The sequence below is a fragment of the Crocodylus porosus genome, unplaced genomic scaffold, assembly GCF_001723895.1.
Source record: "Crocodylus porosus isolate Cpor-Errol unplaced genomic scaffold, CroPor_comp1, whole genome shotgun sequence".
NCBI lineage: Eukaryota > Metazoa > Chordata > Crocodylia > Crocodylidae > Crocodylus > Crocodylus porosus.
This window is the reverse complement of record NW_017728947.1, coordinates 65,281,088-65,298,197: the sequence shown is the minus strand read 5'-3', so window position 1 is coordinate 65,298,197 and position 17,110 is coordinate 65,281,088. Positions and strand designations below refer to the sequence as shown.

The 17,110-nt window shown below is 45.0% G+C and overlaps 1 long non-coding RNA gene across 1 annotated transcript in view; it reads left to right on the top strand.

The window, feature by feature from the left end:
• Positions 1-1,413: 1,413 nt before the first annotated feature.
• LOC109321513 overlaps positions 1,414-17,110 on the top strand; it is a 79,325-nt gene continuing 63,628 nt past the window's right edge. The window contains exon 1 of the long non-coding RNA XR_002104072.1: positions 1,414-1,467. This is a non-coding gene — a long non-coding RNA (uncharacterized LOC109321513). The remainder of the gene's footprint in view (positions 1,468-17,110) is intronic.

Genomic DNA, 17,110 nt, shown 5'->3' with positions numbered 1-17,110 from the left:
ATGTGGCATAACTAGGATGGAGCAACCAAAACAGCTACCCTGGGGACCAACTTGGGGTGGGAGAGGTTAAAATGAAAAGCTGCCATTTCAGCTACATGATTGTGCCAGTGGCTTGACAGCAGCTACAAATCATTGCTGCACCCATGTGTCATGACTACTCCAAGCACCCAGAAGGATTGATACACCTCTAATAGAAAATATACCTAGAAAAATATGATTTGGCCTATTCCACAATTCAGTTAACTGTTTTTACCAACCCGAGTTAGTGATTTTGAGGTGAAAGAAGTGAGACTATTATCAATGATTCCTCAAATGCTTTTTTGGGTAGACCAGAGAGCTTCACGGTTATTAAAGGAAATTTTGTCATGAACTAGGTATCAGTGCAGCAGAAAGAGCAAAGGACTGAAGAACTTGTTAGCCAATCTTTTCTTTAAAAAAAAAAGGAGACATCTTTAAGGATTTGATACAGATCTTTGTGTAAATAATAGATTCAGCCATTTCTAATTAATATATTGCTTAAGTAGTTCAAACTAATAGCTACAGTTTTCCTCAAGTAATTGTGTGAACTATTAAATATCAACCTGATATTGTGTTCACACAAAGGTTGGAATAATATTGGATAATAGAACTAGAAATTATTTTGCCATGTGGAAATCCTTTCCATTCAAATGTGTTTTGAAAAAGAGACCATCTGTGTTTTTATTTTTTAAAATAGAAACTTTAAAGGATATAATGCAAATACAGTAGGAAATGTTAAACTATATACCATATCATGGAACTATGCCTATTTACACCAACTGGGGAGCTGATCCTGTATTTTAGATATTTCCCTAGCACAAACTGATACATATAGTGAATATGATGGGTGAAATCCTGCTTCTATTTCTAAAGTATTCAGTTTCCATTATAGTGTGCAATGTAGCAGAAGTCAAATGTAATGTATATGGTGTCATGAAATCAAGGGTTATTACTATTACATGTGGAGCTGACTGTTTCCTGCTTCATTGGTGCAGTGAATTAATTGAAATTAAGTGTCTCTCAACATAAATTTTGCAATGTCTTTGCTTCATTTTCTCTAATAATACTTGGATGAACGAAGAATTCATTAGGTACCAACCGAATCATTCTAAACTGCTTAAAGCATTGAAATAGGTTTTGTGTATCTTACATTAATTTCTGCAGGTCAATATAACTTACAGGTATGTAGATTTAAATCTGAATCAGATTTCATATCACCACTTCCTTTTAGTTGTAAAGTTCTGATTCCAGATATGTTGATACAATGATCCTCATCAGTTTGGTTTTCTAATAGAAGTCAATGCAAATAAGCTCCTAAATTTGAACAACCCTGAACTCTGAGAAAATCTGAGCTGAAACCTGCACGTTGTAGCTTATGTCTCATTTTCTTTTTAAGTATGAAACCTGTTAAGCAACATACAGAAACAGGAAGATCCTTCTATTGCCTGAGTAGGTACAGGGTCAAAAATTCAAACAGAATGAAGGTATCAGTGTAATAAGCCTCAAACTGATATACCAGGTAGTTTCAGAAGTCTTTGGTTTATCAAATATCCATTCCTTCTTTAAATATCCATACTGTTTTGAGCTCTAAGGGCATGTGTAGATGAAAAGGGGGTTTACTTCACCCTAAACTGAGCCAGTGGGTTTTTAAAAACACCGCTTCAATTTAGGGCAAAGTAAACCCCTGTGTCGTGTACACCCATGTCTTACCTGCTTCTCTGGTGGTGGGGATGGGAGGGTGAGCTGCTGGCGGGCAGAGTGATCCCTGGGTTGCAGGGGGAGAGGGGAGCTGGTGCTTCCCTCCATGGCAGGGGTGGCCCCCCACCAGGTGGTACCTGCCTGCAGGCACCCGGCTTGGGCAATCCTGGAGGGCACCTAGGGGAAAGGACTGGGTCCCCATGCAGCTCATGCAAGCAAGCAGTCTCCAGAAGGGGTTGTGGGGGAGATCAGGCTCCCCACTTGTTTTTTTTTTCTTCAGTGAAGCCTGCCTTCCTGGACTGCTGCCAGGCTGCCTGCACTGGCTGCCTGCAGAGTCCCTGAGCTGCACGGAGTCTGGTGCTTCACTCTACAGTTGTAAGGCAGCAAACTAAAACTCCTCAGAGTTGTTTTAGTTTCCTGAATCCCAAAGTCATTGAAGGCGCATTACACTGCCGAATGTGCTACAGTGGCTGGAATTAATATGTAATATGCCGCTGATGCTTGCAAACACCAATGTCTTTAAAGCAGAATAAAAGCATTTAACCTGCTTTGCAATGTCATGCACACATGCCCCTTGTTTCGTCTACACACTCCTTAATAGGTTTTACAAAAAGTACACCACACACTAGAAGAGATTTTGATTTTATAACTACAGAATTATCATCAGTACGCTTCTTTTACCTCCTTAAGGAAATGGAAATGTGGGAGATGTGACATCCTACCATGCCATTTATAGCTACCCATTTAGGTTTCATAAGTGTTTTGGATGTAATTTTTCAATTGTTCAAAGTTTGTATTTTCCACTGAGCATTTTGTCCTTTTACTACCAGTTTTCTTTACCTAGTACCTGTCTAGGATTTTCAGTTCCATGATATTTCTTTTCTCTGGAAAGAGATGACTATTGTAGCCCAGGTACACCCAGGGGTGTGCCCTGTATGACAGAGGACGTGATGGTGGTCAGGCCACAGTGCTGAGAGAGGGGCTTGCCACCTGGGAGCAGTTCCCTCTCCTCTCTACAGAGCCAAGCTGAGACCGAGTGCTTAACTATATAGAAATTTATTGCTACAATAAATACATATGAATAAAAAACATTAAATATTTACAGTAAAAGTAGTATGTGACATCTTATACAATAACCTGCATTTAACATATTGTACCACTTCAAAGGACTGTAAAAACATAAACCGGGTGATTCACAGCATATGCAATAAATAATCCCCCTGCACAGAATAAGCATTAACACTTTGGAACAGGTGAGTCAAGGCATCAATACAGTAAACATATATGAGCATCAACTTAGATAACCCAGGTAAGTGGAGGTAGCAATAACATAGACATACATAAACAACAATACAGGTATGTTCCAATAATAGGCAATAAACACACATAGGCAATAAAGACAGATAAACCTATATAAACTTCCTTAAGGAGTACCTATAACTGTATTAACCTCTACTGCATGAAACAACAATAATCACAAAATAAGGGGGTAAGCACAAAATAAGTACCTCACAGAGTGTTCCCTGGAGCCCCTCCTCTTTAGGACCCCAGGATATGGATATCCCCCTCCCACAATGGAGGAGGGTGGAGGCTGCAGACCCTCCTCTCCCAAATCCACCTCCCCTGTGGGACCCGCTTCCCTAGCAACTCCTGCTCCTGCTCTGAAGCAGCCAAGGTTCATCCCCTGGTGGCCACTCCTGCAAGGGCCTCTCTCCAGCAGCACCTCTGGCTCCTGTTGATGGCTTGGGGCCCTGCACTGGGCACCCCAGGTATGGGTGTTGAGCCCTTACTGGCTCTGGTTCCCTGGCCTTACTCTGGGGGGCCCTTCCCTTTCCCAGGCCCTGCTCTGGGCACCAGGACTCTTTTAGTTTAACATGGAGCCACACTGCAGGGCTCTGGTTACTCAGCCTAGAGCTGGGGCTAACTTGAGCAGCTTCCAGCTGCTCCCAGGGCCAGCTTTCTATGTGCTGACCTGCGCACTGTGTGGGGCCTGAGCAGCCTCAAGCTGCTCCCAAGGCTGGCTCTCTCTCTCTCTGATGGATGCACTGTCTACCCAGCTACTTGCCAGGTTTGCATGCTTAAGTTGCCTCAAGTGGGTCCTAGAGCCTGAGCAGTGTGTGCCGATCCACGCATCGTTGAGGCTCAGGTGAAGTCTCAAGGATGGTCATCTCTGCAGCTCCTCTCTCCTCACCATCTCTCATTGTGTTGATCTCTTCCAGCGTGCTAAGCACACTCTCCTTTTATATGCATCAGGGGCTCTGCCCCCAAAGTTCTCTGGACCTGGTAGGGTGCAGTCTTGAACCAGGTCCAGACTGCTCCTTGCCCCTGCCCTTCGGGGAAAGGGTATGGCCTTGCTTACCCTGGATTGCTTCTGATTGGTGGATGGATTCCACCAATTGGAATTCCAGAATCTCAAGCCCAAGACTCATCCAGAGCTCAAAAGGTAAGTCTGCTACACTATAAATAAAAAGCAGTATATGGGAATTATTATCAAATCCCTTAATGTAAATCTCAGGAAAGAAATTATGTGAATGCATACAGCAAGGAAGGAAATGTGAGGCCTTCTGGATGCAAATTTATAAAACAGGGAATGAGTGATACCATAGTGTACTACTGAAGGGGATGGGGGGCTTGCAGTTTATTATTATTATTAGTTACCTCTGTAGCCTCCCTCTGAAAGTCAGGAGTCTAGGAAACCTTTGAGAATGGCTTAAGATTCATCAAAGGAGAGGTAAATCACCCCACCCCACAGCAGAAACACTGGTTTAACCTAGGAATGATTCCTCATTCACAAAAAGCATTCTGGCCTTACTTGTATCTGTGGGCAAAGAAAGTGGTTTCAGGAATGAAGAAAATGTTTTTCCAGTGTAATACTGACTTTGGTTTAGTTTAGCTTTGGAAATGTTCTTTGTTAATTTAGCAAAATATTGCATTAATCTTAAAGACAGTTAATTCTTTCAGCAATATGGTACACAAATAAATTCTGAGTGTAATTGTTGCCTGCTCACTATTATGCTGTATTGAAAACTTTGCTTCTACTCTGCAATAATCTATGCCGCAAAGCTTAGGCACATTGGAAACAGTAAGACTGGATTCTTGGCTGTATACTCAAATTTCTTTCCTGCAGTTTTTATGTTGTTATATAATAAGCTGTTTATATTTATATGAAAACATAATGCAGTATCATAAATGTTATGTTCACAGCTTTCAAATTGGTGATGAAAGGATTTGGGATGTAGTTGTTCATATGAATTATAGCACACAGTGTAATTGTTTGCCTTCATATCCCAAGAATTAAAATGTTGCCATTCTTAGTAAGAGGTTGTGATGGATCCGGTTTGAAAGTACAACGAAGAGTTTTGGGAAATCTATTTGGTTAAATAGTGTCATAACAGGTATGTCCAAATCCTATTTGGAAATGTTAGCAGTGTCTATCGGCTTTGGGAATGGTCCCTGACAAAACTAGAGTTTACGAGCATTGAAAATCTCATCTATCCCTTTAGCAATCTCATTAAAATCAAAGGGTCCCACAGGTTTTTACAATTAGAGTGGATAGACTGAAAATACAAAATACAGAACTGCAGCTGAAAATGTCCTTGTATATTATCCATCCATGCTATGTCTTTGTAGCCAGGTACAAAAACAGTTTTGGGGGTGAGAAAAAAGAGGTTTTGCAATTTTTCCAGAATTATATTAACAACAAACACATAATAGTGTCAATAATATTAATAATAGATAAAATTGACCTCTGATTCATTTCATTAGGAAAATAATATACAATTTCAGTCTAATACTCTCTTGTTAAAAAGCTGTTTGAGGCATCATAAAGCAGTGGAACAGAAGAAAGGTGCTGAGTCTAAGACTCATAACCAAAATGTTTCCCTTAATATTCTCTTTGAATGTTGCTTGCTAATTGCTATATAAAATCATATACTATATTTACTTTCATAACACACACACTTTCCATCAAAAAAATCAAAAAAAATTGGGGCCTATGCCTTAAGTCAGGAAGTTGATTCTTCTGCCCAGAATAAAGGAACAGAGACACTGTAAAATGGCTGCTGCTTCTTTTCATTCTCTTCCCTCCAGCTGCCACATCAAAGAAAGGAGAGCAATCTAGAGAGGATGCAATGAGGTAATCCTGCCTCTCCTTTGATTCTTATTCCACCCAAATTTTTAAACCACTCAATTTTAAATCTCTGCCTGGAAGAAGCTGTGATATAATTCTGAGGTTATCGGTTGATTTAATGCTTTATTATAATCGACTTGATTCCTGCTAATCTCTCTTCACTTCATAGGTATTAATGACCCTCTCTTCTAGTTAATGGTTTTGATAGTCCATTAATCATGTTAGTCTTTCTGATAGCTACTTCTGGACTTGCTTCTCCTATTTCACAGCCCTGAAGACTATTTTTCATTCTTTGCAAAATTCTAGATCCATCAGCAGCTACAATTTCAGCTTTGGGACGAGAAGCCAAGATGGTGACCATTCAGCTATGTAAGTGTTAAAACCATAGCTTTTGCCTGAGGAGGAAAGGGAAGGTGCGTGAGCTGAAGATTAGGCTCTTTGCAGCCATAGCTTTGGGAAAAAAATATTTTATTCATTCTGCCATCCCCAAAACAATGTGTGTGTCTTATTTGGGCATATGTGATATACCAGAAAACATGGTGTTTCTTTTTAAATTGAAACAGCTAAAAATACTACTCTGAACTTTAGCTTTGATAGAACCAATATTGCCCTGAGATTTCTGTGACATATTTTGCAATACAATTGGCCTAAATCTCCATTCTATTACACCATTATACTCATGTAAATTTCATTTTTTTAAACGTTACAACACAAGCTTTAAACTAATATAGAAGTGGGGTAAATCAGGTTCATTTCACTTCCCAAATAAATCGCTTGTACACATGATGGGGATTTAATCCCCTAAGGTTGCATTCTGTGCCTCCTAAACTGAAATAGTGGGGTTTTAATTGAAACCCCACCATTTTAATTTTTTTTGTCACATTGTAACGAGGGGCCTGATCCTTTTTCTTTGAGGTCAGGAAAGAGTTGGATCAAGTACTGCCTCAGACTGCAAACTCATTTAAAACCCCCAGAACTCTTGAACATGTACATTGTGATGATATTAAGCCACACCAAGTGATGTTTTTGTCATGTGTACATGTTAATGGCACCACATGTACAAGCACCCATAGTGATGAACTAAACATCTGTTTCCAGGTAAGTGCTTTGCTGAAGACTGTGAGACAGAAAGAATTCCAGTGACCTTTGAACTGATATAATGTCTATACAAGATGCAAAGTGGGGAGATTTTTCTTTTAAAATTCCCTTTAATTTTTTTATGTAAATTTGGATTCTTCAGTCACTTTTGGCTACCCATACATCCATTCTGACAATCATTCTATGTCAGGGATGAGCAAAATATGGCCTATGGGCTGAATCCAGCTCACCAGGCACTTTCACCTGGCCTGCAGGCACCCCCCAGCAAATTGTGCCCAGTCCTTCCTCCCATGAGAGTGGGAGCAAGTTGCCAACATATACACCCCCGCCCAAATATGCCCAATAGTACTTCACTCCCACCCTCATGGGCAGAAGGGCCTAGACCAGCCAGCAGCAGCTTCTGGGTGGGCTGCTGCTGCAGCAGCCACGCCAAGGAGACCTGCTTAGCTTCCCTAGAATCCCACTTACTCTGGGCACTCGGTAGGGAAGCAGCAGGGGTGGGGGCGGGGACAAGGAAGTGGCAACTGAGTGGGGGCAGGGAGCATGGGATGGGGGCAGCAGCTTGGCCATGCCAAGTGGGGGGCACCCCAAACTCTCCCACATGCCAGGCAGCACCTGCTGTCAGTATCAGCAGCAGGAAGGAACACGTGGGGCACTTGTGCCTTGTGTAGGCATAGCTCTAGCCAGTGCTGCACATGGGGGTGAGAGCAGAGTCTGCCTGGCCTGCCTCTATTGAGGAGGCTCTGCATGGCATGTGAGCAGCTCCCACACTCACGCAGCACCAGGGAAAGCTCTAGTCTGGAGCCAGCTGCCTTCTCTGCACCCTGGCATGCAGGTCCTGGGACTCTTTGGGGAACCAGGGGGGCAGGGCTTCCTCCACTCCTGGTGGAGTCCTGGGAGATGCATGGCAGGGGCAGGGAAGATAGCTGGCTCTAGCATGGGGCTTCCCCCAGTGCTGCCATATGGAGCCCCTACAATAGAGGCAGGCTGAGCAGGCTGCACTTCTCACCTCCACATACAGCGCTGACTTCAGCCATGTGCTACCAGCACCCATATGGGGCATGAGCACCCTGAGTGCCTGTGCCTGCTGCTGCTGCTGGCAGTGAGGGCTGTGTGCCATGTGGGGGAGTGTCTGGGGGTCCCCAAACCTCCCACTATCCCTCAAACCCCACAAACTTCACACACCCATACCCTGCCCTCATAAGCCCCCACATATATACTACAAACCTACCCTATGCCCCCACACACAGCCACAACCCCTCACAACCCCTCAACATGCACATACCCACACCCCACCATACACACCCACATGCCCCCCATGCTCCACCATACACAGCCCCCACACCCCACCATACATACATATCCCCTACACCCCATACACCATATACAAGAGTAAGACTTTATTTTTGAGTTATTATGCAATCCCCTCTATATACAGTATGCAAACACAAATCATGATAAATACTTTTTGAAATAATGTTATAGCAGGTGTTTGACTTTCAGTGTATGATTATTTTTTCTGGTTCCAAGATGGCAACCCTCACCTCCCAAAAAGAGTATTTCTGGGGGGTAAAGGGAGGAACTTCCAGTGACAAAGATCAGGGTTATGGGGTGGGACCCTATATGGTAACCAGAGGGGAGGGCAACTGTCAAGGGGCAGTGCTACCCATGAAGCCCTCAACAACTCACCAGAACTTGTTAAGGAGCTCTCCAGCCAAAATAATTGCCTGCCTCTGTTCTATATGCTATATTCTGTATAATTTCTCACTACTATTATAACTAAGTTTTCCCTCTGAAGATTCCCAGACTAATTACTGTTCCTAGAGAGGATGTCTGTGTTATGAATTTCCTGATGTCAAACCAGTAATGTTTTTCTGAAGGAAACAGAAAATAAGCATTTCAAGCATGTAATAAACATTAAAGAATTTTGAGTAGTGAATTAACTTCTATTTAATGGCAATTACGTATTTTCTTTATGCCCATTATCTCTCATTTTGTTGTTTCATATTTACTTGAAGATTTCTATTAGAACAGGATCCTTCATTTTAAAATTTCCCATGTAACTTTAGCTATTCTATAAGGGCAAAATTAGGAAGAACAGTTGAGGAAATCAAAGTGAAGAATAACATTCATTTTTGTCATGTGATGATTTAGAAATCCAATCTAGGAAAACAGAAAAAAAATTGTTGTAGGTCACTTGTTTCTGTTTCTATTTTTGTTTCTTTTTCTTTTTTATGAAAGAGTTTCTGGTAATGAGGAAATATCAATGGCCTAGAAAAAATGAAATTAGAATTAAGACAATTAATTGATTTTGAAAAATCACAGTCAAAGCTACATTAAATGCTTTTCCTTCTAAAAACATTAATCCCATTGTAAAGAATGAATGGATTTCCTTCTTAAACAGATTTTTAATTAGATATTAATTAGTCTGAATAACAATTTCATAGTAAAATATTAAACTCATTTCTGGTACAATAATGAGAATTCTCTTCACAAACACTGTTTTTTTCCAGGTTTTTTATTAGTTAATATTAGAAAGTTTTTGCTCTTTTGGATTCCATGAACTACCTTTACTTTGGGATTTGGGTAATTAGGCTCAGGTTCTATAACTCAAACCTGCTCCTTTTGTATCACTGAAGAAGCAGAAAGGCTGTGAGTCACCTTCAAAAATGTTGCCGTGGTGTGTTATAAGGGCAATTTAGGCCTTTCATCTCCTTTCATTTTTTTAGCAAAGGGTTGTGATATGAGAATGGCATGAGGGAGAGGGTACAGCAAAGTTCTACTCAACTGTGCCTACATCCCAAATAAAACCATCCTTCAGACAACCAATTAGAACTTCATGGAAGGATTACCCATTCAGTCTGGCCAGGAATGATCCTGGGAATCACAACTAGGGCTGTGCGAAGCTTTGGTTGCTGATTTGATTTGGCAGAGATTCAGCCTGATTCAGTGGCCAAATGCAACTCCACATCGAATCAGAGGACCCTCTAATCCCTCTGATTCAAATCAGAACACTCCAAATCTATTTGGAGAGATTTGAAAGATTCAGAGATTCAGACATAGAGACAGTTTAAAATGATTTTTCTACATACCTCTAGGTAGCAGGGATTTGTGAGTGCCCCACCATCACAGCACATGGAGTGTCCCACGGGAGTGAGGGGGCTCCCCAGTATGCTCGGCAGCAGACCTGGAAGTGAATCAGAAGCATTTCCAGTCCACTTCTGGGTCAATCAGGGAGTGTTCTGCCCCCCTCCCCATGCTCTCACAGCTCAGCAACTGTTGCCTACTGGGTCTGGGGGGGACACCCGGGGTCCCCTTGCAGCTGATTGCCAAGCTGGGGAGGCATGGGGTGTGGGGAGCAGCACACTCCCTGGCTGACCGAAAAGTGGACCAGAAGTACATCTGGTCCACTTCTGGGTTCGCCGCCGAGCACGTGGATGGCCACCCCTCCCCACCCCCAAACACACACTCCTCTGGGATGGTCCAAGCACCCAAGCATCACAACAATCACGACCCATGCCTGCTACCTCAAGATATGTAGAAAAAACTTTTAAAGCTGTGTCTGTCTGAATTGCTGATTCTCCGAATCAACATCAAATCTTCAGATTTGGATTTGGCCAAATCAAATCAAGAATAGTGATGCAAATCAACTAATTGAATTACTGTCCCTGATTCTGGCTGAATCTGAATTGAATAGGACCCGCTTTACACACCCCTGTCAAGAAGACAGTTCTGTCTTGTTCGTTAATCTATTCCTTCCCCCTTCCCTGCGCCCAACAGAGATCATGTTTAGGAAAAAAGTGTGTTCTATATCATATTGGGAAAAATACAATGTTTACAGCAAGTAACAAGCTATTTTCTGGACCAGATTATGTTTTCCCTAAGTGAGGAAGTATATATAGCTGTTTAGCTGTACAATCAAGAAACATATACTATTAGCCTTGTCAGAAAATTAAACAGCTTCTTACAGCTCTTCATTGTACCTAAAGAAATTTAGATGAGATGTGGCTATGTAGCTGTGTTTGATATTTCATTGAAAAAAACAAATCTTTAAACAGCTTATTTAGAAAAATAGCAGGTACTGTGTAGATTGACTCTAAGAAAGTGTTATTGAATTTCATAGATTTATCATTTAAAGGCCAAGAGTACATGGTAGAAAAAACTGCAGACATTAATAAAGTCCCTGGAAGCTTGATAAGGATATGTTCAAAAGTGAAAGAGAAAACTATTTAGATAAGGCCGTATTCTATGAAACTCAAATGTGATTATTTGGCTGCTATTCAGTGGCATTACAAAATTATGCATAATGCCTCCTGCACAACTGGCCTTTTGGCTGAATGATCAGATTGAATAAAAAAGCAAGCTTTTGCTCATACAATCTCTCTCCCCCTCTTTGCAGATTTATAAAGTATTCACTATAAATACTTTCCATCAGAAAGGAGCAATATAAAAATGTAAAAAAAGTATTGCACCCAGGCCTTCAACCTATTACAGCAGATTATAAGAAACTATAGAGTGAACAGAGTTAAAGTAATTGCTACTCACAGACACTGCAGAATGGTGAAAGAATAATGAGCAAGCTTTGCAGTTCTTTAGGCTGCATACAGACATTCAAAAAGTATGAGGAGGAAATGATCTAATTTACATGATTTTCTGCAAGCAGCCTAGTTTGGGTTGGGATCAAACAGTATACACATTTGCCTGTGAAGGGTGGGGAGAGGGTGTAAGCTTTCTGCACTGATCAAGGCCTGCAGATTTAGGGTGCTCCTGCATGGCTTCCAGGATGCTCCATGGGCTCCCTAGTCTGCCAGAGACTGCCAAGCACAGCCAATCACCTGGATCATCCAAGCATTGGTTGCTGGGCATGGGCAAGCATGCCCCCAACCCCCTACTCTGTCACTGTGGACCCTGCCCCATGTCCAGCCCTAGGCTTCCAGAAAACCCTGAGAAAGAGTGCCCTCCATTGTGAATTTCACATACCTCCATATCCCAGCTTGCCTACACTCTGCCATGGGATAAACACAGACACCGAGGAGCTGTAGTGTGTCCTGCTCATCACCTTACGTGGCCCTCACAGGAGTCTGTGGGACATCACACATGAGCACCCAGACATGATGGGGCAGTTGGTCACCATGGGATGTGGCTTCATGCTCCCAGGCCAGAAGCTGTATGTCCCATACAGGGCCACCTACCTCACACTCCACTTGCCAAGCATCCTGGACTAGGCTACTGACTTTCACTTGGCTGCTGAGGATGAGGCCACCTAGCAAGACATGTATGCTGAGGTTCTCTGGCACTACCTCCAAACCATTAAGTGCTGGTTCTGGGTCCACACCACCAGCAGCAACTGGTGGCAGTGGATCATTCTGGGCACTGGGATGACAAAAAGTGGGTCTAGTCTTTCTACATGTGCTGGGCAACCTTCCTGGACTTCATTCGCTGGCTGATCCCCAACACTGTGTGGCAGGATGTCAGCATATACCCCTAATTTCAGAGAAGTTGGTGGCCATTACTGTTGTGAAGCTGGCCATCCCCTACAGTCTGTGATATTACCAACCAGTTCAGTGTGAAGAAGCCAATGGGGAGGTGTGCTTGGTCATCTAGAATGTCCTGTCTGACCACTTCATCTTCCCCATCAACCTACAGGAAGCCATCACTGGCTTCCACTGCATTGGCTTCCCCAGTTGCATGGGGGCTGTGGACGACACCCACATCCCCATCCTCTGCCTGCCCAAAAGCACATTCATCAGCTGGAAGAGTTACTTCTCCATCATTCAGCAGGTTATCATCAATCACCAGGGCTGCTTCATCCACATCTTGGCAGGCTAGATGTTCAAAGGCTGATTCATTCCTCTGCAGTTAGACCCAGGCTAGGAAGGGGTCACAGGGAGTAGAAAAGCCTCATGGGCCTCCTGCCTGTCAGGTGGATAATCTGGGGCTGACAGGCTCTGCTGCTAGCTGCAGTCCCAGCAATATCCTGGCCCAGTAGTCTGATGAGCTGTACTCCACCCCACCCCTAGTTATGAGTGCTTCTGAGCCCCGTTGGGACTTTTATGGAACTACTTGGGAGGCCTGAGTACACAGGGAAACTGCCAGGACTGGGGAGGAGTGGATTGGCTCTTGGGAAGGGGCAGTGTCCCTAACAGCCTAGACATGCCAGTTCTGCTCCTCTCATTCACTGATGCCTGCTGGGTCTTTCTGCTTTCCTAGAACTTGGGTAAACAGCTCCTCATGCCACTCCTCCTATCCCAGGTCCCCCTCCCACTCCAGTAGCAATTGGTGAGGGTGCAGTAGGGACCTTGCCCCCTGAGTGAGCATCCAGGGATATTTCCCATAGGACCCCTTCCTGTCACCCCTAGCAAGAGTCTTTGGAGTGGGGCACATCATGCCATGGAAAGTGGGGTCACAGCCTCTCTTGCCACTCCCAGCTGGGAGGGTAACAGGCTCTCCTTGGGAGGCATCACTGGTGCCAGCCAGGGGAGTCATAGGTGGATGCAAAGCAGTCCTGGACCCTGTCCAAAAAATGCCTCTTCTGGTGCTGTGACTTTGGCAGCACCACAAAGTCATGGGTTGCCTCCTTGAAACAGCAGGGAGCCACTCAAGCCCTTATTCCTGTACCTTGGTAGCATGGGTATAAATATTAGGGCTGTGTGAAACAGCACTGTTTCATTTCAACTTCTGTTTCGCCGCTTCAACAGAACAGTGTTTTGTTTTGAATTTCGTTTCATTTTGTCAAAACGGTTTCACTATTTTGACACTGTTTCAGCATTTCACCCATAGGCTATAATGAGGAAGCATGAAACTATCTATAATTTTGTCAATTTTTTGGTGGATATGGATGAAAATAGCCAGGATGGTAGCCCCTTCTGAGGGCACGAAGTCTGCCAAGTTTCAAGGAGATAGATGTAGGGATTTCTGGGAAACTGCATCTCAAAGTCTTGAAAGCAAAACTCGTGTAACTTGTAAATGTTACAGCATGGGGGGGCGTGAAAACATCAGGCATGGTAGCCCCTGCTGTGGCCATGAAGTCTGCCAAGTTTCAAGTAGATAGGTAGAGGGGTTTCTGGGAAACTGCACCTCAGGCTGCTGACAAGCAAAACTCATGATATGTGTGGCTCTGTGTGTGTGTGTGTGTGTGTGTGTGTGTGTGTGGGTGTTGAGACACACCCCCTCACTGGCACTAAGGCCTCTACATGACACAGTAGTGTGCCCCAATAAGGTCTCCTCCTCACTTACAACCTCAGCCCAGTCTACCACTTTAAATGACAACAGGTAATAACTTAGTAAGCAGCACAGTAGCATCAGCAGCATCTCAGGCAGCCAAACAGTCACAGTCAGTATCAGAGCAGTCCTTCCCCCATCTTTTCCCTCCCCCTCCTTGCTTTCTGTTTGCCTGCAGGCAAGCCCAGCTTTAGCTCCTAGCTGTCACCTTGGTAACTCATGTGTAGATAGCAAGGTAGGTATGGTAAGTCTTCTGCATGGACTATTTCCCCACCTGGGGCCACACTGCTACTCTCCACCCAGCACAGAGGAGATTGGAGTCTGGACTGTGTTGTGGGTGGGCAGCAGGCCCTATAGTGGTGCTGGGACATGTAGTCAGGGAAGGAAAGGCTGGGTCCCTCTCCAGGCACTGCAGCAGGCACCTGCTCTGCTCCCTCTGTGGGTCCAAGGACTCAGGGTCCTGTGGGGACTCAGACCATTCCCAGAGCAGGCAGGGACTGACTACTCCTAGGAATGCTGGCTGAGATCTTACACCACCCCTTTTCCCCTATCCTTCCCTTACAGGAGAGGCATTTCAGCATTGTGTCCATGTAGGAATAGTACTACATTCATGACATTTCCCTGGTGAGAATCACACAGACCAGGAGGCATGAGCTTTACCATTACTCCAGGGGGAACACCAGCTAATAAGCCCTGCTTCTGCTGCAATTCATGGTCTCTTGGGAGTTGCTTGACAGCTAGAGGATGCTATCTATTTTGATGGCATGCCAGGGACACCTAGGTTGCTATTCAAAGTGAGAATCTGCCTCATATGATAGCTGTGACTCCACTATGATGAGCTGACACCCATGGATGAGTTCACAATCACTACTGCTATTGACATAATGCTGAGCCCATGACCAGGAGAGGTTCCCCAGGCCCCAGATGCCTAAGAAGAGTCCTGCTTTGTGCTTCCATTGACTTTTCAGTACTGTTATTCTACTTTGAATGCTCCAAGAGGGGCTACAGGATCAGAGGAGAAGAGGGAAGGGACTGGAGTGCCACTTGCAAGCCTCTCCAGGTGCACAACTTGGGAGTCACCCAGGCAGTAGGAGTGGATCATTTGAAATAACAGTTCCCATGCAGAACTCCTGCTAGACCATCTATGCCTTTCTTGGACTGAGAGGAAGGGAGGGAGAGGGTTGTTTGGCAAGGGGGAACTGTTTTCATGTGTGCTATACTGAAACTCTGGTAGTTGTCATAGATAACTGTGCATTTTCACCTGCCCCTGACATTAGTGTCCTCTCTCCCACCCAGGCCCATGGTACTGCCAACTGAGGTGGGACAATAAATGCCATCCCTTGTACCTTTTCTTTACACTTTGTCTGCAGAACTCAATAAACTCTTTCAGTGTCTGTCTATGAGTGCAGGGAGGAGGGAGGAGAGGGAGTTGTTTCAGTACCAGTACTCTGGCTACCTGCGACGAGGCTCTGTTTCTCCCAGTAGCTGAGCATCGCCCTAAAGATAGGATAGGGAGGTGTGAATGAGGTAGATTTAAATTCCCATAGAATGAGGGATGGGCTGCTAACTGCCGAAGACCAGGGGCAGGGGGCCTGAGGCCTCCACTGCAGTCCAGGATGGGGGTTGGGGGCGTGTGTAATCTTCCCAGTGCTGGAACACAGAAACCTCTTAAGCATTTAGTGGCCTGGAGTCCTGCTCTTTGAGCAGTTAGGGTGTGGCAAATAACCATCTCTCAATGCCCCTCCATCCCTTCACTGCAGCCCCCAGTCCCTTTTGGGCTTCTTGGCCTCAATTGTTTGAGAGTGGCTATGACCATGGGAGTGGCCTGTAGTGAATGTGGGTCCACCACTTCCTCATCTTCCCTCCATCTCCCCAGGGGCTTTGGATTTCCCCCTCATTACCTGTGTCCCTTTCACAGCTATGTGGAGCAGGGTGAATGATACCATCCCAGACTGTATGGTGTGTTTGATCAGTGCCTAATTAGTCAGTAGAGGGGTGGGGAGGCTAGCCATAGAGCCCGCTGGTTGTGCTACAGCAGCAATCTTTACGCTGGTAGTGGGGGTTGCAGGGAGGAGGCTCTCTGCATGTCTGGATGGGAAGCAGTGAAGTGTCGGAGGAGTGGGAGTGGAACACCCATGGCAGCTGTGTGTGTATTGGTGTCCCAGGGCCTGCATGCTCATCCGCAGCCTGTGGTGTTGAGGACCAGTGTGATGAGGGCTCCCGCAAGGTGGAAGGCATGGGCTCAGACTCCAGGTCCTGGGTCTTACTTTCTGTGGTGTTGTAACTTCCCCTCTGCTCCTGTGTGCCATATTGCCTGCTCTCAAACATGCCTGATAATATGTCAAAGGAGCTCAGGTCCACCTGCAATTCAGCTCCCACATCCTGTGATGATGCGGGGATCACCACCAATGAGGTGGACTCCTTGGGTGCCATTGCCATCAGGTGACCTCTTACCCTGGGGCACCCAGGGACCTGAACCTGGGGACCCAGTTGTCCTATTGTCCCAGGGGGAGAGGGAGGGAGAGGGGCTGCTTTTCCCACGCGCCAAGCAACAGTTTCTGTCTAGGTGCCGTTGCTGCTGGTGCTGATGCTGCTGGTGGTGCTGCTGTTGCTGCTGCTGCTCAGCCTGGGTGAGCAAGTCTGGAGCAGGTACGGGGTGGACCAGGTTGGGGCTGTGCACACGGGTCCCCCTGGTACCACTGGTCCAGGGCCAGCAATGGCAGCCACTGCCTGGACTGCCCAGAAAGGCAGTTAAGCCATGGAGCCAAACCAGCTTCACTGTGTGTCCAGTGGGTAGCAGGATGCACAATGGGCCAAATGGTGCTTGGATCGGGCAGGACCAAGGGACCCACCATGGACCAGACAAAGCCCCTCTGTGGGCCGCATCTGGCCCACCTGCCATAAATAGAGGGAACATCAAACCTTTCTGATAATGTTTATAGTCAC